At 40.9% G+C, this 23309-nt stretch overlaps 1 long non-coding RNA gene across 2 annotated transcripts; it reads left to right on the top strand.

Annotated features, from left to right (window-relative positions):
* Nucleotides 1-17688: 17688 nt before the first annotated feature.
* Nucleotides 17689-22449, top strand: LOC121144392. 2 transcript variants are annotated; one of them, XR_005881751.1, is made up of 4 exons: nt 17689-18292; nt 18389-18526; nt 21613-21714; nt 22298-22449. It is a non-coding gene; the product is annotated as an uncharacterized LOC121144392 (long non-coding RNA). The 2 variants fall into 2 exon arrangements; XR_005881750.1 differs by having other exon boundaries at nt 21613-22449.
* Nucleotides 22450-23309: the final 860 nt, after the last annotated feature.

The following is a 23309-nucleotide window of genomic DNA, read 5'->3' as shown; positions in this document are numbered from 1 at the left end:
GGATCTTGTGGTAGACTGATTCCCATTTTCCTGAGGAATCTCCATACTGATTTCCAAAGTGGCTGTATGAGTTTGCACTCCCACCAGCAGTGTAGGAGTGTTCCCCTTTCTCCATATCCTCTCCAACATAAACTGTCATTGGTGTTTTTGATTTTAGCCATTCTGACAGGAGTGAGATGGCATCACACAGTTGTTTTGATTTGCATTTCCCTAGTGACTAAGGATGTTGAGCACTTTCTTAAGTGTCTCTCAGCCATTTTAGACTCTCTATTGAGAATTCCCTATTTAAGTTCTGTACCCTCACTTTTTAATTAGATCCTTTGGTGTTTTGGAGACTTGCTTCTTGAGTTCTTTGTAAATTTTGGAGATCAGCCCTCTGTCAAATGTGGGGTTGGTGAATATCTTTTCCCAATCTGTGGGTTGCCTTTTTGTCTTGTTGACTGTGTCCTTTGTCTTACAGAAGCTTCTCAGTTTCAGGAGGTCACATTTGTTAAGTGTCACTCTCAGTGCCTGTGCTACTGGTGTTATGTTCAGGAAGGGGTCTCCTGTACCAATTCATTCAAGTATCTATCCCTTTTTGAACTGACAATTGCACAAATGCATATAATGCATTTTGGTTAGGTCCTCATCCCATAGTTCCCATATTGTTCTTCTTTCATTCCAATCACCACTTTCCCCTCCTACTTTCATGAGCTCTGTTTTTTTATAAACCTACTGAGTCCTCTTAGGGTTGCCTGTAGGTACATGGATGCAGGTCCATCTATTGGAGTGTAGTAGCCTCTCAGGTGACACATTCCTGAAGAGAATTGACTCCTACTGACCCAGAAGTAATCAGGTAATCAGTTACTAAGAGGTTCCCAGCTAGAGGTGGGACCTCATGATTTTATATGTGTAGTCTCAAAAACAGTAAGGTAAATGTAAATATTCACATTGAGACATTTTATTATAGTAACACAAAGTGAACTAAATACTTCTGTTTTCTTTTTCTTTATACTATTTCTTCTCCATTTCTTCTGTCACCCAAATCATTGTTTCAGGCTAGGCTTTGCAGGCCGCTGAACTGGCAGCAGTGTTACAAAAAAAATCTTGCTCCAACTCAGGGTTTCTCAACAGTACTGTCGACATCCTGGGCTGGACGGTAATTTTTGTGGGATTCTATTCTGTTCATCATTAGAAGCTTAGCTATGTTCTTGGCTTCTTCTTTCACAATGCCAGTAATTTCCCTTCATCTGCATGTGACAAATAAAAGTGTCTCCAAATATTGCCCAAAATTCTTGGACCTAGGGGAATGTCCCTAATTGAGAATCTTTATCTAGGTCTTTACGTTAGGCCAGAATTAGCTGTACTCTGAGCCTATAGAGTCCACCAGTTAGAGCAGGCACATTCTTGTTATTTCCAGTCATAACAGGACCGAGTAATGAGGAACAAATCAAAGCTAAGGAGGAAGATTTTGATTACAGGTGAAAACTTCTTTCTTTTTTTATTAATTTTATTCATTTATTTTACATCCCGACTGCAGTTTGTTTCCCTTCTCTACACTCCCCTCATTTTCTACCCCCCCCCCGCCCACTTCACTCCCCCAATACACTCCTCCTCTGTTTCTGTTCAGAAAGTGGCAGGCCTCTCATAGGTAAGTTGAGGTAGGACTAAGCTCCTCCACTTGTATTAAGGCTGGGCAAAGCAGCCCAGTATAAGGAATAGGACCCCAAAAGCCAGCCTAAGCATTAGGGGCAGCCCTTGCTCCTGCTATTAGGAGTCTCTCAAGTAGACCACACTATACAACTGTCACACATATGCAGAGGGGCTCAGGTTGATCCCCATGCAAGCTCCCTGACTGTCAGTCTAGAATCTGTGAGCTCCTATATGCCCAGGTTAGTTGTGTCTATGGGTTCCCTTATGATGGCCCCCTCTCCACTGCCAGCCATCTCGTAGAGTCCTTCCGCCCTCTCTTCAGCAGGATTCCCTGAGTTTGGCCCACTGCTTGACTGTGGGTCTCTGTATCTGTTTTCATCAGTTACTGGATGAAGTCTCTCTGATGACAACTGGGGTAGTTACCAATCAGTGAGTATAGCAGAATCTCATTGGGCATCATTGCGTTGACAGTTTTTTTTTCAGATGAAAACAGTTTTCATTTGTTTCTTTAGACTAAAGCTCATAGTTCAGCAGTCTAGTTACCTGAAAGACACCGTGAAGCTCAGAACCTGGTGCAACTCATCCTCAGTGACTTTACTCATCGACAGTTCATCTCCCAGCATCATGTACCTACCTCTCAAGTCTTATTGGATGGATGGGCTGAACGCCAGGCATCACACGTGGATATGAACAGGTGTTAATCGTGCAGGTGGAAGGTAAAACCCACGTTTCCTATTCCTAGCACTGTAGTCCATGGCCTTCATGCTGTTGACTCCCTGCAACTCGTAAACTTTCACACCGAAACCTCACCTGGATTTCAGCCTTGGAAAGTCTGCAATTGGGTGAAAAGCAAATGGTCACGCAACCTGTGGTGACTGGAACACAGCCAGTGTGTGTCTATTGTTCCCAACTAGTTATTAATAGTCTTCCCCTTTCTTTTCCTAAGTGTCACAGCTCAGCTAATAAATTATATGGTCTCATAGTGTCCAGTGTCACAGAGCCAGAAACAGCATGCCCTCGCTGATAACACTGTATCCATAATTTTATAAACATAACTGCACACAAACACAAACTATTATCCCTTTTTTTAAAAATGCAACATCAGGCCTGGTATTAGTTTTAACTACGGAAAAATGAAATGGATTAAAGGCGTTCCCTATCTTACTTGCAGCGGGAGGGCCATCTGCTAGAGAAATCTGATATTCTCGGCACAGTTACTTAGATTCCAATGGAGGGGGCCGAGTTAAATTATCTCCAAGGTCCATTCCAACTGCAGCACCTAGAAAACAAAACAAACACCCCCCACACCCCGTTTCCTGTGCAACACCTGTGACGTAAGCCCCCAGGAGAGATGGTTACTCTCAGAACTGCTAGTTTCTTTACTACAGTCTTCTTGACGCTTAGTCTCAAGATCTCTGCTACAGGATTTTGAGTTTCAGCCATAAAATTCTAAGAAGAGTTCTAATTTTGGGATTTGCTGATTTTTGTCCTTTTTTTTTTTTTTACTTAAAACTACATGTGGTCTTCCTTCTGACGTATTAGTTTGAACTCATTAAGAGTCAGTGGAGTTTATCCTTATGTGTTCCTTATGGTCTTTCTTCCTGCTTTTGTCCACTAAGGAATATGTACCATTTGTGAGCTCTGGTGTTCTCCCAGATTATAAACACTAGTAACCAAGCATCTCCTAAGTGTCTACTCTTATTTTCCTTCCCTTAGATGCCTTCTTGCAACATGGCTTTTTCTCACCGAGGATTACAATTCTGTGAATTGAGTCTCGCACATGACACACCTTATATAAGCTGTCTTCTCAAGAACATGTGTATTTTACAGGATAAGAAAAGCAAAATGAATAGCTTTTTGTATCCAAAGCTGCTCCTTTGTATCCAAAGGAGAGTTGATGTAAGAAAGAATGGAGTCTAGTCCAAAGAGAAGACGAGGAAGTGCTTTGGGGAATAATACGAAGATGAGAAGCAGGGATAAGATGAGCACCGTGCTGAGGTTAGGCACAGCTCCGGCTATGTGACACCCAGCAAAGGACAGCGAAATGCACACAGTGCTGACAGCCCAGCTCTGGTGGCTCTGGTGAGGAGACTGACAGGACCACCCTCAGGACAGGTTCACAGCCTTCACAAACTTCAAACTTAGTTGCAGGGTTTTGACTAGAAGTGATGTCTCCAGAGAACTGGTCATGGGAATCTCTTTTTTTTTCTGGGTGTGACCAGGTGTCGTGTTGAGAACTACCCTTTAACACTGGACTAGCCTAGGGTACTGAGAACAGGGAACAACCGCGGTCAGGGAGTCTCGGGTTCAGCCTACTGATGCTGCCGCTGAGTAAAGGGAACCCGCCCCTTCTCAGAGCACAGGAACACAGGGTACTGAAGAACTCCTCAACTCCCAAACTCAGAGGCAAAATGCCAGGTGGAGGCAGCAAAAGGCTTCTTAGTGAAAAAGATCAGTGATGCCAGAGAGGATACACATGAATTAAACCCAGGACCTACAGAAGAAAGCAACATAGAGGAAAAGGGTCAGCAAAAGTCATTAAAAAAATCAGCAGATGAAAGTGTAACATGAAGGAAAACTCACAAAGAAATTGTAATTAAAAACAATACAGAGGCCTGAGAGATGTCCATGCAGGTAAAGAAGCTTGCTGCAAAGTCTAGTAACCCAAGGGACCTGTATGATGGAAAGACAGAACTGATTCCTGTCACTGTTCTGACTGCCATACTCATGTAATGGCACCCCTCCATGCACACACTAACAATAAATAAATAAATGTAACTAAATTTTTTAAAAATAGAAATGCTGGAAATAAAAGTAGTGGACACACCTTTTATAGCAGCACAGCACTCAGGAGGCAGGGACAAGTGGATCTCTGTGAGTTCAAGGCCAGACTGATCTACATAGCAAGTTCCAGGGCATCCAGGGCTGTTACACAGAGAAACCCTGTCTTAAAAAACTAAAAAACAAAAACAAACTAATGATAATAAAAAAATTAAATGAATCAATTAAGCTTCAGTAACTAAGCAAGAAACAAATCTCAAATGCAAAATGAAGGAAATATTGTATTGAAAAAACAATGAAGATAAATATAAAGACATCAATAATGAGCACAAATTCCAAAAATCCTGGGATGCAGCAAAGAGACCAAATCTAAGAATCCATGGGCGAGAAGAAGTGACCTAGATTAACTACAACATAGACTAAGTGGACATAATAGGTGTATTAGTTAAGGCTATCTAGAGAAACAGAATTTATAGAGTGAACACGTGTGTGTGTGTGTGTGTGTGTGTGTGTGTGCGCGAGAGAGAGAGAGAGAGAGAGAGAGAGAGAGAGAGAGAGAGAGAGAGAGAGAGAGAGAGAGAGAGAGAGAGAGAGAAACTGCCAGTGAACTCTGGAGTTCTCCTGTCTCATTTTCCCTGTGCTGGGATTACAAGTGTAAAACCAGGCCTCACATTCGTACTGGGGTTAGAGTTTGATTTGGGCTCTCAAACTTGTGTGTCAAACTCTTTATCGTCCAAGGCAGCCTTATAACCATTTATTTTTGTCTATAAATATTCATATAAACCTGACATAGGCTAAACTGATAATATACTGAACCTTGCCAAAACCTCTCTCCTATAACTCCAGCCCACTCTTTATTATAAAATACATGTCTACAAATATTTTGACATGCTTGAGTTCGTTCCCATTATTTGCCCTTTGAAATACAAGAAAGAAACAGCGTTCTCTTTGGTGGAAATCTATTCAGCAGGCAGCACTGTCACCACCAGCCTTTTTTTCACACTCTCATTTCCACTCACTCCTCCAATTCATTGCCACATAGAGCTGCAGAGTGGAAGCAGGATTTCCTCCACCCAGGGAAGGTTCGAGCTCAGCGCCCTCGCTGGCTGACTTAATGTCAGAAAGAGAGCACGGGTTATGGGAAGGCATGCATTTTCCGTTCATGCACAGCAACAAAGACTTCCAGGTTTAAACATTTAAAGCCTTTCCCCCTTTCCTACAATTAGGTCATGACACCAGACTGACTCATGGCACTACCCAGGGTGGCTGTGGCTGTGGAATCGCTGCTCTAGACCTGGGCTATCAATTGCTTTTTTTTCTCTGTGCTTGTGGCATAAAGAGAACAAAGGGAAAGATTTCCCTGAGAAAAATTCATGAGCCAAGCACCCATAACCTTTTCTCACACTACAGAGTAGCGGTCGGGGAGTGGCAAACTGGCAAACAAAGCCATGTCCTTCCTCAACTTTTCCTGTCTTCAAAGAGCTTCGGGGCTCATATGAGTTCCTTCCCAGGCACCATTGCTCAATGAAGCAACAGTTACACATGCTCCTGATTTATAACTTATAACCTTGTTCCTCCTGTATTCAACCACAAGGAAGCCTGTGACAAGTTCAGGAGACCAAGAACATTATTTACTTGAGCATCTTCTGGTGTTACTCCTCAGCTGACAGCTGGCAGCTTTGGATACAGAAGTGTACCAGGAAGTAGTACACATTACTGCTACCATCTCCATTAATCGGGCATCAAATCTTCTTCCCTTTCTCTCTGAATGGCTTCGTTTAGCGAACCAGGGACATCATCTCCTCTATTCTGCTTGCTTTCTTTGAGAACTCTTGACTTTTCTGTTTACTCTATAGAACTTAGTCAGGGATATCATAGAAGCCATGTATTCCCACTAGACTGTAAATCTTTTAATATCAGGGATTCTGAGTCCTTTTAATGCCACCCTACAGTGGCTTGTGCCTACTTCAAAAGTGCTTACCAAACCAAAATCTGCAGGAGATTTTATAAGCATTGCAACCAGTATGTTTATAAACTGTTGAAAGCCCAGAATTTACTGCTTCTTTAGAAATGCTTCATCCTAGCATGCTAATGACACATGCTTCTTCCTATCAGCAACATATTAAAAAAACACCTATGCACTCAAAACCATACATACACATATGCATACCTCACACACACAAACACACATACCACATAGTCACACATGCAGACACATATACATACATCTACACACACACAAACACACACACATAAACAACACATACATACCATATAGTCGCACATTCACAGATACATACCCACACATCTACACATAAATACCAAACACATGCACTCACAAACATACATACACATATACATACCTCACATTCACATACATACACATACCACACACATGCATACTACAAAGCATACACACACTACAGTTACACACTCAGAGATACATACATATACATACATACCAAACACATACATACATAACCCCACACTCACACACTCAGAGAGGCGTACACACATATCTACCATCTACACCACCCACACACAGAGTTTGCCTATAGTTAAGTAAATTTCTGACCAATATGTTAAAAATGTCCTGAGATCTGTTTAGTGACACCCCATGTCCCTTACTCATGAATTATTGTTACCTTTTTGTTGAGTATCCACAAAGAATGAGGAGGAGAAAATCAAACAAATAGCCAAGTCAACAGAGTAGAATAGAAACTACTTACTGTCTTATTCTAGGACTTCCAAGAAGTAATCCTAGTAAACCACAAAAGAATAAAAGTATACATTATATTCTATCTAGGTCCTAGGCTAAATTCATTCCTTTTTTACTTTTCTTTTGTTTTTCAAAGCAAACTTTTTGTATTACAGATTACCTCGATAATCTCACCCAAATGATGTGCCCATACCACAGGCTTAGACATGTTGCTTGTGGGAAATGACTGAGCATTCTTCCTAACGGATGGGGTTAGTGATCCTATGAGAAGCTTAGACTGCAGTTGACCAGAGTATGTTGTTGCACCTCTTGTCTGCTGTGAGGACACAGTGTTAGTTCCTGGGTTTTGCTCTTTTATCTCTTCAGCCATGTGCAGACGCTTAGTCAACACCAACTGTGAGGAACTCACCTGCACTAGACACTGAGCATACTTGATCTCGGGTTCTCCAGCCTCCAGAACTGTAAGAAATAAATGTCGGTGTCTTGTAAATTACCCAGTGTCTGGTATTTTGTAGCAGCACAGATAAACTATTGTTTGCTATGAACCTCACATTATTTTAGAAGTTGGGGAGTATTAGTAAATACAACAATCACTTTGTACTAACGAGGCTTTCATTCCTTCATTCTTTGCAAGTAGAAAGAGACAGCATGCAAGAGATGACATAGTGAACTTGGGTGAAGGTGGTGAAGGGGGATATGAGGAGGAACAGATATCATGTTCTAGATGAATTTAAGGCAAAGGCATGACTACCTAGGAGTGGGGACACTTTAAGAAAAAGAAATACCAAAGTTCCTGGGAAGAGGGTGTATTTAGAACATTTTAGTGACAGCACCAGAGATGGAGTGCACAGAAGGTGGTTTAAAAGGGAAAGAGACACAGAGGGACCTGATGGTGTAGAACCTGGTGCAGTTAGTGACCCTTTAGAATCAGTCGTTAATATCCTCTTAAGATAAAGACAGCTCAAAAGGAAAGGAGGATGGAGGGAGAGAGAGGGGGTAGGGATGGAGGGGGGGAGAGAGGGAGGGAGGGAGAGAACTAGAGAGGGAGGGTGGGAGAGGGAGGAGAGAGAGTCACAAGGCCTCAGGGAAGTTTGTGTTTTTGTAGGTAGTGCATATGCTGTTTTTTTCTTTTTTTAAATAATTTCTGAGATTATGATAATTTAATCACAACATTTCTCATCCCAAGTTCTGCCTGTAGATGAGCATTAAGCTCACAAAAGCTCTATAGCCAAATTAATGGATCAATTTTGATTTCCATCCAACAACATGAACAACACAGCTGGGGTGCCCTCCTCTTGCCTTATAGCACTGCTCTGCTCTGCTCTGTTTGACTCTTTCCTCTATTCTTGCTCATCCTCTTCCTTTGCCTCTTGTAAACATTGATGTGACCTAGTCTTGTCCTGGAGGGTCTTCTTTAGCTCAACACTCTCCCTGCCAATGTTACCACTTCTACAACTTGCTGTATGACAAACATGTATTTCACAGTGCTCGCTGGACATTCCAGTTGAACAACCCACATGCATTATCATGATCAACACATAAGGTACTATATTACACCATTGTTCCATCCAGAAACCTTACAGTGACTTTTCTCCCATAATCACTAGATGATCAAAGTATTATACAAGTCCCACCCCTAAGCATTTCTCTTATGTGTTCCTTCATCTCCACTGGTAACCAGTCAAACATTGTTGTGTTTGTATGCTAAAAATTAAACCCAGGACCTTGTATATGATGACTATGTGCTCCACTAGTGAGCCACATCCCAAGCTGTCTGTTTTCTGATTCTCTTCAATTAAGGGTATAATGACTTATAAGCTATTCTGACTTGGCTCCTTCTCCCTTCTATTTCCCTTCCACATAGCTACATAGAGCTCTTCCTACCATCCAGATGTTACCACGATCCTTTGATGCCCTCTTCCTCTGTGTTTTCCTTCCCTAATGCTAGTACCTCTTGCTCTATGTCAAGCTGCAGTCACCAAGTTGTTCTCAAAACTTGCTGACATTTTCATACCTTTGTTTATGTTTCACTTTGTTGCTTTCTCCAGTATGTCTTACTCACTGTATATGTTCAATGCAAATCTATCAGCTCTGCAATCTTCATGCATAGATTATGCCCTCTAGGAAATACATCTTTGGCTTCTATGTACTCAGGAGACAAAGCATGCATGTCTTAGAAGCATAGTTCTATTCCACCATGCTGTACTTTTCATGACTTTCTTCCTCAATGTGTGTAAGTGAGTTCTTTCCGGTCAGAAGATAATCTGTAATTTCAATGTTCTTCAGATGATTCTGATGAGCAGTCAGATATTATTTAAGGCTCTCATTGACTTTCAGGAGTCTGAAAAGAATCACACTTCTTTTTCGTGTTCACTGCTGTTTGGATAAATTGGTCTTTAGATCCAGACACTGGGTTCCTCTGCGCGGCACAGAGTAAACAGACTTGAGATGGTAAGTCTACCAGACCTCAGAATTAATGCCTTCGTCTACATTTTAGGCCAACAGGACCACATGAGAGCACCGTTTCCTTTTCTTCATTTTCCAACAGTAGCTTCTCAAATGAAAGAACCCGCATATTTTCCGAGAGTCTGACTATTCTCAACAATGTAAGGGTTTATTATTATTTTCATCTGCTAACATTTCCTGTTGGGCTCCAAGAGGCATCTAAAAAATGAAGAAATTCTCTCTTATGCCTCACTTAACAAAAATACATTACATAAAATCTGAACATTGAGACCCAGAATTTTCAAGAAATATCTTTTGCTTAGATAGTTAAGGAGAAAACTAAAGAGGACAGATGCTTCTCTCTCCCTTCTTCCCTCCCTTGCCTCCCTCCCTCCATCCCTCCTTCCCTCCCTCCATCCTCCATCCTTCCCTCCCTCCTTCCTTCCCTTCCTTTGTCATTTCCTTTTTCCCTTCTTTCTTCTTCCTCCCCTTTCTTCTTTACTGAACTAGCCATTCCTTACATCTAGAACTGAAGGCTAATAACTTTCAAAAACAATAATAATCCACAAAATGAACTTATTTACTGATGAATCAGGGTCATGGTATTCCTTGGGAACTGTTGAACTTCAAAAACCATCCAGGGTTGAACAAATGCAATTAATCAGCTTTAATTTTTATTGATTTTAAGTTACTAGTTATTCAGTATAGAGTTAAATTTGCAATGAAGTCTTAAATTTACTTAAGATGAAGTATGCTGGAGGGTTTCCTAGATACCTGCTGTCATTCTAGACTGGTGAAGGCTATAGCTAACTGCAAATTCGTTGCTGATTAACTGAAACTGTAGCTCTTCATTTTGTTCTCAGTCAGGTCATGAGAAATAGTCATGTCTTCCTGAAACCACAAGACTCAATATCCATTCATTCATTTAACAAGAATATTTTGAGCCCTCACTGTGAACGAAGTACATTTAAAAGACGACTATGATAATTTGAGCCTGTTTTAAATAGTCTATAAACAAAGACACATGAACAGGCAGGGAGGGCAACGGTTCACTTTTGGCAATTCAATTAGTGCCACAAAAAGCAAGACTTAGCAGAACATGTGGAGAGTTTCCTGGCATACAAGACGCGTGACAGGATACTTGGTAAGTAAATAGGCGACTGACAGAGCTTCAAAGGAGGAGATGCTTCTAAGCAGAGAAAGCATTAAGCACAAAGGTGATGGATGTGAGGTTGGGAGAACTTTCGGGAGCTGAGTTCGGCTTAGGAATGGGAAGCTTCTTTAGTGGTGGGAGCCATGCTTGGAGAGATGATTTAGGGAGTTGGTGTTTCGGATTAACAGGGCAGTATTTCCCTCACAGCTCTTTCCACATTACAATGTGGTGTCTTCTTTTTAGGTCTGGCTTCTCCTCAAGAAATCATTTTAACATCTCCAAAACATCAGTAGAACCCCTTGGAAGCGATTTTATTTCCAGTCTTCCAGGGATACAGTGTCGCCTTCTATTCTGAAGAATTTGTGGTCAAATAACGAGTTCCAGAAACCCAGCCCTTAAAACGCTCCTCTATACAATTAACGCCCACTCTCCATACCTCATTTCGTTCTCATTCTCCTCATCTCTCTCATTTCTCTGTAGTTGATCACTAGCTGTTTCCAATGAATTTCCAAGTCAGCAAGATATGTTAGGGCCCTAACTGATGGTATTGATATTCAGAAAGGGACAAGTAGGTAACCCTTGATAAACATGCTGAATGTAAAAGTTTAGGCATGTATTTAGTAATAGCCTTGCCTCCATACTTTAGACTCAGACTTTAATAAGAAAGAAATTGAGTAGAAAACCATTCTTTACCCTTGCTGTTCATAATTTATCAACCCAGGGCTAGGTAACACCAGCTGTTGATTGTATAAACAACACACTGTAGAATCACAAATGGCATGGTTTCATAAGGAAATAGCTTTGGGAATTCCAGGGTTTTATAAAAACAAAACTTATACTAATTTTCCACTGGAAATTTCAACACACACATAGACACAGCCCTTGGTTCTGAACAAATTTACCAGTTCTGTGCCATCTGCAGAATGGCAAAGCTAGTAGCCCTATGTATGTATGCCTCACCCCCATACATTCTTAGCCAACAGTGACTAAGACTCCTCTTTAAACACATAAGCAGAAGCCGCTTGCCTCGCCTAGCATAGTTATATGTGTGTTCTGTATTCCCAGACTCTCCAGGACTGCATGTGCTGCTTTCGAAGGCAAAAATCAGGTGAACGGTGAACCTGCCCAGTGGAACAAGGATGACCAGCCTGCACCTCCGCTTGCTTCTGAACTTCCTTTGATTTGGCTCACTCTATAGCTTGGGATCATTTTTTTGGTAGGATGGCCAAGAAGTTTTAACCAAGGACAACTACAAAAATCCTATGTCCGTTTAAATATGGTTTTCATTTTCAATTCAAAACCAGGTCACTCCTGATACAGGAGTTCTGGAATTTCTGATTTGAAAATGAACATACAGTTTATTTCCTAGAACTGTGTCTCAAAACAGGTCCTTGCTGCCAATAGAGAATGACCACATCAGAAACAGATCCATCTTTCCTCAAGTAACAGACTTTGGCAGACACCGAATTCTGGGACAGTTTCAGTCTTTGGCTGACAGGGCTTAGATTCTGACTCAAATTACATGTTCTGGAGATAATGACTTATTAGTCCACAGCCTTGCGATGGGCACTGATACCTATAACACTTAAAGGGAATGGCGACAGATGTAATGGTAGACAAATGAAAAGGCCAAGATGGGGAGAGATAGTCTAAAATGGTGGAGGGCCAGTGAGATGACTCAGTGGGTAGAGACACTTGGTACAAAGCATGGTGGCTTGAGTTTCGTTCAAGGGACCCATATGACAGAAGCAAAGGAGCCAACTCCCCTCAGGTTATATAGTACACAAACACATATACAAATCTTTAAAAATGTTTAGGTATATGTTTAATTGAAATAGAATTATATCACTTTCCCTGCTCTATCTCCTCCTTCAGTCTCTCAGATATCTCCCTTAAATCTACCTCTTGTCTCTGACTCTCAAGTGGTAGCCCATTTTTCTTTGATTATTATTGTTACATACATGTGTGTGTGTGTGCAAGCATGACTATATATAAATACAACCTGCTGAGTACGTTTTTGTTGGTGAAATTCCAAGGTTGGCCACACTCCCTTGAGCAACCAAGAAGGGTGCTCATCATCCCTGAGAGAGAGGCTAATTCTTTCTCCCAGAAGTTATCAATTCTCTGTACTTGATCTCTGCATTGTTCCCAGTTGTGTTTTCTGTGATGTTTTACATTAGCTGTGTAGGAGCTTCCCTAACGAGGGCTGGTAGCTACACTCATCTGTGGTATAAGAGTTAAAAAGTAGTAAGGGATTGTACTGGTCTAGCAAAGTGGCACTAGTAGATTCTTCTCTAAGGCCCATGACCTCATTATCCCTGGGAAGCTGGTTAGGCCTCCAATACTAGGCATGATTTCCTTCCCAATGAGGTGAGTAGTCCTTAAGTCCAACATGTGTGTGCCGCCACTTATTGTACCCTTATATATATGTTGACATGCTGGTAATTAGGGGGTCTCCCCCCTTCTCTCTCTGTCTCTCTCTCTCTCTCTCTCACACACACACACACACACACACAGAGTATCATCAGTGGAATGTCTCCATTTATTCTAACCAACTTATCCAAGCTTTATTAGCTCTGAATGAGATCACAGAGTAACAGAGGTTACATATGTTCAGAAGGAATACAGTCTTACACTGTGGTTTATAAAGCAATGAAAAACTGGTTGTAGAACTTATAGCAATAAATATGACATATTTAAAGACAGAACACTTGATAGCTCGTATTGTCTTAAATTTATAGTGTTTGACATTTCTTTATTAGTGAATTTCTAAACAGTAATTTTATCATGAATAATTCTCATCATAATAAGCCACACTTGGGCAGATAGAGTGAATTCTCTGTGAGAATTATATCGACTATGTGCCATTTGGTTTAATATCCTTTTTTATCTGGCATGATCTTTTTTCTCTTATATTGAAAATAGATTTTTTTCATATAAAATATTCCGATTATTGTTTTCCCTCTGTCTACTCCTCTCAGTTCCCTCTAATCTCGTCTCCCATGTGGATCCATACCCTTTCTCTTATAAAACAAACTGGCATCTAAGGAATAATAATAAAATAAGATAAAGCAAAATCAAATTGAAATAGGACAAAACAGCCAAACAGGACAAAGAGCCAGAAAAAAAGCACAAGAAACTCATATAGACATGAAGACACACACATTCTCACATAGAATAATCTCATAAAAATACCAAAAGCCATAATATACATGAAAAGGATCTGTAATGTTCTGGCTTAATATTATGAGACAAACAACCAAAGACCCTGTTGAGTTTCCTTTGTGTTTGGGCATGGGATCCACTCTTAAGTATGGCTTGTTTCTCCAGTGACATTCCCTTGGAGAAAACTATTTTTTTTATTTGCAAGTGGTTTTCAATTGGAGAGAGCTTCTGGGTTAGGTATGGGTGTGTGTGCACTTCTCCTTTCATCTCTAGGACCCCATCTGTTGCAGATCCACGAAGGCCCTTTGTATGCTGCCTCATTGTGTGCCAGCCCCATTGTGTCTAAAGACCTTTATTCCATGGTGTCCTCCATCTCTACAGGCACTTGCATCTTCTCAACTATTTTAGTTTCCTCTTTTAAGAATTCTGTTTAGATCTATACCCTATTTTTTTACTTTCATTTATTTTTAAATTTAAATTAGAAACCATGTTTCTTCACATGTCAATTCCAGCTCCCTCCCCTCCTTCTCAGTCCCCCACCAGCCCTCCCCGCCCCCAACCCATCCCCCCCTTCTCTCCCCAGGGAGGGTGAGGCCCTCCATGGGGGAATCTCCAAAGTCTGTCATATCATCCAGGGCAGGGCTTAGGCCTTCCCCCATGTGTCCAGACTGAGAGAGCATACCTCCATGTGGAATAGGCTTTGAAAGTTCATTTGTATGCCAGCGGTAAATACTGATCTACTGCCCAAGGCCGCAGAGATTGCCTAGCCTCCTCATTGACACCCACATTCAGGGGGTCTGGATCAGTCCCATGCTGGCCTCTCAGTCATCAGTCTGGGGTTCAAGAGCTCCTCTTTGTTCAGGTCAGCTGTTTCTGCTGACCTATTTGCTCATCAGCCCTCCCTCTCTGTCACTGGGTTCCTTGAGTTCAGCTCAGTGTTTAGCTGTGGATGTCTGCCTCTGCTTCCATGAGTCACTGGATGAAGACTCTAGAATGGCATATAAGGTGGCCATCAATCTCATTATTGGGCAAGGGCACTTAAGGTAGCCTCTCCACTATTGGATTTCCAGTTGGTGTCATCCTTGTAGATCTCTGAAAATCTCACTAGTGCCAGATCTCTCCTCAAAACTATAATGTCTCCCTCTATTATGGTATCTCTCATCCTGCTCTCCTCTATTCTTCCCCTGACTCAACCTTCCTGCTCCCCATGTCCTGCTCTCCTCTCCTCTTTTCCCTCTCTCTTTCTCCCAGCTCCCTCTCCTCTCCCCTTCCTCCTTCCCCCCTTTCCCCATGTTTCTAATCCCCTCAGGAGATCCTGTCCCATTCCCCTTCTCTGGGGTACCATGTATATCTCTCTTAGGGTCCTCCCCATTTCCCAGACTCTCTAGCTGTGGGATTGTAGGCTGGCACTCCCCTGATTCATGTCTAAAATCCATATATGAATGAATACATACTATGTTTGTCTTTTTGTGACTGGGTTACCTCACTCAGTATGGTTTCTTCTAGTGCCATCCATTTGTCTGCAAATTTCAAGATTCCATTGTTTTTTTTTCCGCTGAGTAGTACTCCATTGTGCAAATGTACCACATTTTCTCTATCCACTCTTCAGTTGAGGGGCATCTAGGTTGCTTCCAGGTTCTTGCTGTCATGAATAATACTGCTATGAGCATAGCTGGATAGATGTCCTTATTGTATGAATGTGTTTCTTTTGGGTATATGCCTAAGAGTGGAATTGCTGGATCTTGTGATAGACTGATTCCCATTTTTCTGAAGAATCTCCATACTGATTTCCAAAGTGGCTGTACAAAAAGAGATCCCATTTTCAGTTGTTTTTCTTAGTGCTTGTGTTATCTGTCTTCTGTTCAGAAAGTTTTTTCCTGTCATTTGGTTTAAAATTCAGAGGCAACACAGGTTACAGAGCAAAACTGGCTCTTCCTACCCATCAAATATATTCATCTCCTTTTTCTTGATGAAGGCTCAGAAATTTAACAGTCCTTTTACTTGCAACTTAGGACATTTATAAAAAAGTAAAAGGAGCCAAAGCTGGTGACACATGCCTGTAATCCCAGCACATGGGAGATGGAGGCAGAAGACCAGGAGTTCAAGGCCTGTTTAGCTACATAGATTATGTGTCCAAAACAAAAAAAAGAGAGTCAATACAATAAGCTATCTAGTGATGATAAATTAAGGGCTGCTTGAATCTATAATGGCATCATACTCGTAAGTGACAGACTCTAGGACCACTGTGGTTTCTTACTATCTCACTCTGGTCTGTGTCACAATACATCCCCAGGATATTTCAGTGGCCATTTGGGATGTGACCAAGTAGGGACTCTATCAATAATATTTCATCCTTCCTCCCTTGCCAGAGTGGTAGGCTTTCTACATTTCCCATCCCCACTGAGTACAGCACAGTCACTTCCTTTCATTACTCCAGATCTCTAACAGATCTCCTGCCTTTTAGTTCTGTACCATTCTCTCCCCATTCTGCATCTATTGCTTCAACTACAACCTTGTGTGTTAATGGTATTTGCTATATATGTCACTCACTAATAGCCAGCATTTTCTGGAGTGACTTTAGGATCTCTGTCTTTGGATATAATTCTGCCATTATTCTAGAAGCAGAAATCAGAACCCACATTTGGTTTTGGAATCTTTTGTCTACATGGGCAGTCCCTGGTTCACTACTTCTTAAGGTTAGTCAATTATATTCCAGATGTGTCAAGTTTCTCACGCATTATTCTGGGCTCAGTTTCTTAAATAGGTACATGATCAGGACTCCTTCATGAATTTATTTACCCCTTTCTCTTTTAAAAATGATAGCTATTGGTGCCTCCCAAAGAATCATGGACTCTGTTCTGCATAACTGACTTAATGGGCCAAACAAGTTTGTTTTCATCAGTGTACAAATCCTGCCCTAGCTGGATATGTATCATTTCAGCAGCCCCATTGTTCTCCCTCCAACAAATGAATGTAGTCCATTAAGGTCAGTTTGAGACTCGTCTTCTCTGAGGAATGAGCCACGCTCAATGGATCTTCCATTGTTATCTGTCTGTTTTCCAAGCATCACCCAGCATTGCTGTCTTTGATAAAAATTGGAAATTGAATAAGCTCTCTTTCCTTTTGAATTTTCCCAGTAATTGTGTGCTTGCATTATTCTCAGCCAGCTGCTTGCTATCAGCCCTATGGTCTCTCTTTTTACCACAGATAACCCATATAAAGCTCATGATCTTCTATTCATTTCTTTACTTTTCTTAGTAAACTGAAGAAATTAATAGATTTTTTAAAGTAGGCTATTCACTTTGCTTTCAAATAGCCTCTTAATCTGTAGAATTTGTCTAGGTTACCGAGGAGACTTAAATGTAGTTCATGAATACCAACGTTATTGTTTTCTGTGTTTTTTCAGTTTCAAAAGTATGACAATGTGGGAACAAAATATAACGAGGGTTCTCTAGAATCCATTGTGCCTACTCAGAAGGAAGAAAACAAAGAAAGGAAGGATCAGTGAGCCAAAGCCCTCTGGTACCATTGTCCATGTGTACTTTTGAGAACTAGTTCAGGGGACAAATTACCACCTGCCACTCCCATGCCCATAATCAAGAAAGTGTAAATATTTACCATGGGCATTTGGTTTGGGGTTTATCTGCTTTTCAGGAATAGCATGGTTTTCTTTAGTTACCTTTGAGAAGAATGGCTGATAGAGCATTCTTATTGATGTCATTGATATTTATATTGGAAAATCTTTTTACTGAATTCCAGTTTAGTAATAGAAGAATAAGAATGTAGCATTTGTTCCCTTGAATTATCAGTCCCAAATGTAGCAACTCACACAATAAAACATACACATAAAATGCAACAAATGCCTACAAAATCTTCACTAACTGAACAAATACCATACACGCCCAGAGAGTTCATACTAATCAGAGATGGACTCTTGGCATTAAACCAGTGACCACCCCTTATCAACTTTAGAAACCTCAGTATCGACAGATGCACCATGAACACCCAGTCATTCATTTCCCAAGCATCTACTCTATCAACTACAGTATGAGTCATAAAAAGTAAGAAAATATATAAGATATGAGACTTCTTCTCAGTGACATCATAAAGAAACTTTACGATCTCACAGAGACATAAGTCATATACGGGATGCACTATTAGGACTGAAACTTCAGTGTGGGAACAAAGGGATGTTAAGATCATCTTCTGAGTTACATACTGCTGATATGGGGACCAGAGCCAGAGCTAAAAGTGGCTTGCGTTTAACTTTGGAATGTAATTCTAAAGGACTCACTTTCTACCCTTTGACTCAAGATAGTGTCCTCTAAGCTTGTATTGGTTTATCATGAAAACTGGGTCTGAAAAACCTATGAAGTATCTGAGGAAAGCTGTTTAAGGTTTGAAAGATGTGTGATGTGAAAGATGTGTGATGATTCTACTATTATTCATAGCTTACACTTTTTGTGATATTACAAATTCAAATGTCTCCCTAGTGATCCTAGCAATCCGTAAGGGTTGACAACCCTGTTCACCAGATGAAAATAACAGATTATCTTACTCGTTCAAGAATCTGGAGAGGGATAGAAGACATGTGTAAAGGGTCTGTCTGCTCAAAGGCAGTTGATTGAAAGGTAAGTGGCAGACACAGGAAGGGAGAAAAATGACTCCAGAGCCCAGAGAGAGATGCTATTGTGACAATAGCTATGGCCTGGGGAGTGAACATAAGTACTGCCAGAATGGTGGCAAAATAGAGTTTTGTAAAATCAATACTTTGATCATTACCCATTATGACTTTCCAGACCCCTACCAGAGACTCCCATGGCCAAAGAAGTGAGGTAGGAGGATCCCAGGTTTTGCTTCTCAGAGTCATCATAACATCCAGAGGGATGCTGGCCAGATTCTACAGGTTGGGTCCTGAAAGGGAGAAGAACTTTCCCCTGGGCTCATGCTTTGCTGATGATGTCTGCGATAATTCCTACAAAGCTACACATCACTTGAACTGAACTCCTGAATCAGAGCAGACCTTTGTGAAAAGACTGCTGTCATATATTTTGATTGAAGTTTATTCAATTTGATATAGCCCAGTTTTTTCTTGTTACTAGGTCCTTTAATTCAACAACATCTTTTTGTAATAGTCTATTATAGAAAATCTGGCTGCCACAAGGCCCTAAGTAATGATGGCAGGGTCTGTCTTAAGTGATTAAACTGAATAAAAAGTAATATATTCACAGTATAGAAGATCCATGCTTATCCACTAATAAGTATTTTATCTTTTATACCTGCTTTTAGTTATTCTGCAGGCACTCACAATAATCTTTCATTTGGGTTTTAGACTTGTGCTTACTATCATTTGAATAAGTCCAAGTTGCCAGGCATTGTGCTGGTGATAGTCCCACATTTTCTCCCTAAACTCAATAACAATTCTGAATAGATGAAGCTACCCTAAAGAGAGCATACCATGGTACCAGGTACAGTATAAGATGCCAACCCCATTCTATACCAATGGCTTTAAACAACATCATCCAAGTCTTAACATCATTTAAAATTGTCTTTGCAAATTTATTAATCCAACAGTCACCTTTGTAAAATGCTTTTATCTTCTTAAAAACCATATGCCTTGAAACCAATCTATTTTCGAGCCTGCTGGCCCTGCTAAAAGTCTCTCCACAAGGGCTCTGTATCATAAGATTAAAATGTGTTAAACAATCTGGCACAAACTCATCACTTGCAATAAAAATAACTTGATATACACTGTATGGTGATACTGAAACTCTCCTGTCACTCTTATCAGGACCACTTTTCAATTTAATGGCTCATTGTGTTCCAGCAACTTTGGAAAGCGAAGTGTTTCCGTATTTTGACAAGTTGCCAAGGCAAGAGTAAGGATACAATGAGCCGAGATGAAGCAGAGACTGGGATACGTGAAGGTTAATGGGAGAGGGGTTCTGAGGAGCATGCTGCAGGGGACATGTGAGGGACAGAAGTGAAGTAACAAGGACATGTGATGCTACAGTGTTCAAGGCCATAGGAAAAACGAATTGACAGGACCAAATGCATTTCAGCTGTATTATTGGGAAAAATTAATAAGCTTATTCCAAATGTCCTTTACATGAATGAGACCAAACTAGCCACAGTGGGTGCTTGGTATAACGTGCCAGTGTTTCTGAGAAGAAAATGGGAACCACCTGAGCCGAACCATTATGATGACTTGGGGTTCAGATATCTTTTACATAAGTTAGTGAAGGTTCTGTTTGAGTTTTTAGAAAGTTTAAGAAAATCCATCAAGTTAAACTCTCTAGTATTATTTTTTCCTTTCCAAAAGAAACTTTCTAGGCAATAGAACCTCCCTTCTTGTCTTTAGATGGATGCTTCATATCTTTGCAGGGTCTCAGTGAATCTTTTTAAATGAAGTATGATTTTTGAATACATTTTTATTCGGACTTGAGGCTGCTCAGGACATACTCTATTTTTTTTTTTTCATGTGTTGATAACATATTTGTATTTTAATTAAACAATTACATTATGCTCACGAGCTTAGAATACATTAAAATGGTAATTAATATCACTGTTGGTAGTAACTTCCTTGAATAAATAGAAAGAGTTCATTTCCACAGATTCATACCATTATTAATATTTAAGATAGAAAAAAATGCCCAAACAGACATATCAATAGTCATTGAAATATCACACCTTGCCTGTATATCCCCTTCATATAATGATCTTTTGAGATCAGAGTAGTGGCATCACATTTGAGCTGTATTATGTCAAATCTCTTCGCTCTGACATACGGACGTAATTTCTTCCTATGGCCTTCATATTCTCAACTATGTAAACATGTTAAGATGTTAACCAGCACCCTGTATTCAGGTTACAAGAATCTGCAATCAGCACCCTCTATTCAGGTTACAAGAATCTGCAATCCAGCAGCTTTACCAGCCTTGTACTTCAGCACTGTACTACAATGGGTGAATGGAACAGGAAACATGAATGCTATTAGTCCTCCTGTTGAGGAAGGTCATTGTTCAGGGCTGTTGCAGGACATACTCTATTAATTCATCAAAAGAATGACTCATTTTTTAGTCTCACATACTTGTGGATAAAAGACCTGCAGATGCTGGCAATGCCAGCTAGCTGTTGTTTTAGTATCTCTTTAAATCTTTCTTAATGTATAAATGACTTTTAAAAGCCCACCCCTTTTCATGGCAGTTGGCAGAGTACCTAAGACCATAACAAGTTGCTTCCTCAGTAAATGGCTTTTCCCTTAACCACAGGGCTATAATTCAAATAGTGCAGGGTTTTCCCCCTCATCTATGAAAAAATGAATTACTATGGCATATGGAACTATTGAGCAGCCAAAGATTTAGAGTTAAGAGCTTCCAAAATAGAAGTGGCCTTGCTTTCAAGGAGGGAAAACACAGAGAAGGCAAATGGCTGGAGCTTAGAGTAATACAAGGGTTAAATAGCAGAATTAGACCCAAGAAACCAGGTTCAAATCCAGTGTCTATCAGGTGCTAACTTTATAACCAAAGGCAAGTGAACTTTTTATCGTTGCCACGTGTTGAGGGACATCTGTCATTGCCTGCGTTCGTACCTGAGAGGGGGGAGTATGGATTGGGGAAAGGAATAGGCAGGAGACAAGAGATCGTGTCAGGAGGGCATCCGGTGAATACAAAATCGCCAACGCTTATTAACTGTCTTTTTATACCCCCATCAACAGAGGGAGAGAAGGCAAAACTTTCTTACCAAGATACGAAGAACAAGCGAGCATAATTACCTTCTCAATAGCTGAAGCGCCGAGTCTTCACAAGCAAAACACAAGGTGCTGAGCAGGAGGTGTCTTCTCGTCATGAGGCTGGGCACACAGATCTACCTCTGGGCGCCTGGTTCATTCCCTTGCACCTGAGTAACTGTGGGTTTTGTTTTCCTGTCAGTTGCCAATGAAGGTTTCATTTGAACTCTTAAATGGTGCTAACAGCTGTCGCTGGCAGATGTTCATTACAGCACACCAGCTTGCCTTATCAAGGCAGCGAGAGAGTCCTAAGTATATTCCAAATCTCTTCTTCCATGAGAGTCCCAGTCCCTTTAATGGTTTGCTTGTTTAGATCAGGCCCACACAGGAGGTATTGATGAACTCAGAGCTAATTATTTATGGATCTTGTGTAGATATCTCCTCCCTTTTTTGTCTTATAGAAAAACAGTAACACAGAGATGGTCTTTGTATCTATAAGCTTCATAAACTCAGACAGCAGAAAGGGCAACAATTTTAGGGATATTTTAGAGTTCTGCCTGAGTCAATAATCTCAGAAGACTCCCTGAGAAGATTAATTTCTAGTTATGTGAATCATCTAGTGCCTCCCTCTGGATTAGCACTATGTACATTTTACCGTTATTGTTTTTTACAGGGTAGATAATTTAAGCAAACACAGTGGATCTGTGAAATCCAATATTGCCGCCTATGACTCCTCCAATTGACTCCTCTTGATTTGTTCAAATGTTGCCTTCCCATGCTTCATTCACAATAAACTTTGGTCTGCCATGGCCAGCCTGCAAAATATATCTTAAAGTCACTTACTTCTTCCTAGTGCAGCTATTTGCAAAGAAAAACCTCTTCCTTTTCATGTAGAATAAACTTAATAAAGCCCATCACAGGGTCAATACAGTGGTTGGGTTCCCCTCACCAAGCTCCCAAGGTGAGTGCTGGTGGTAGGAGAGGGATTAACAAGACAGGGTTGCTGGGTTTTCCATCTAAATCACTGCAGATGTACTGTGCTGCCAGCCAACTACAGCCAGACACAGATAATATGTAGAAGAGGCTGGCCTTTCCAAAGCCACTTCTCCTACCCTATATCACAAGTCACATCACAAGTCACATTCTGGTACTGTAGGCTAGCCTGGGTCCACCTAGACAAATGCATAAAACTCCCATAGTCAGTTTGGGAAAGGAATTTCTATACTTGGGATTTATATTTAATTAGATCCAGGAGAATGTTTACATTCTACTGACTGAGGCACACTTACCATGATGTGTGAGATTTGTTCTTTGTGTTCTCCCAGTGGCGTGCCTTTCAACAGGAAGCTAGTAAGAAGAATTAATGTGTTGTCCAGCTCTCTCTCTCTCTCTCTCTCTCTCTCTCTCTCTCTCTCTCTCTCTCTCTCTCTCTCTCTCTCTCTCTCAGTCACTGATGTGCTGTGCAGACATACAGGGTCAGCCCCTGGAAGGTAAAAACGGATGGGCATGCATTTTCTAGGAGTTCATCCTATTGTCAGCGGTAAGGACTGGGCGAAGGGAAAGGTATGCTGGGGCCTTTGAGTCTGAAGTCTACATGAAAGATTTTGAAAGCATGCACTGCTCCTTGGTATTCTTTGCTGTGCATACCAGGTGGTTCAAGGGCAGAAGCAGTTTTTCCCCTCTGT

This window comes from Mesocricetus auratus, unplaced genomic scaffold (genome assembly GCF_017639785.1).
Source record: "Mesocricetus auratus isolate SY011 unplaced genomic scaffold, BCM_Maur_2.0 Super-Scaffold_100015, whole genome shotgun sequence".
NCBI lineage: Eukaryota > Metazoa > Chordata > Mammalia > Rodentia > Cricetidae > Mesocricetus > Mesocricetus auratus.
The sequence above is the reverse complement of the archived record's forward strand: the minus strand, read 5'-3'. Positions and strand labels throughout refer to the sequence as shown.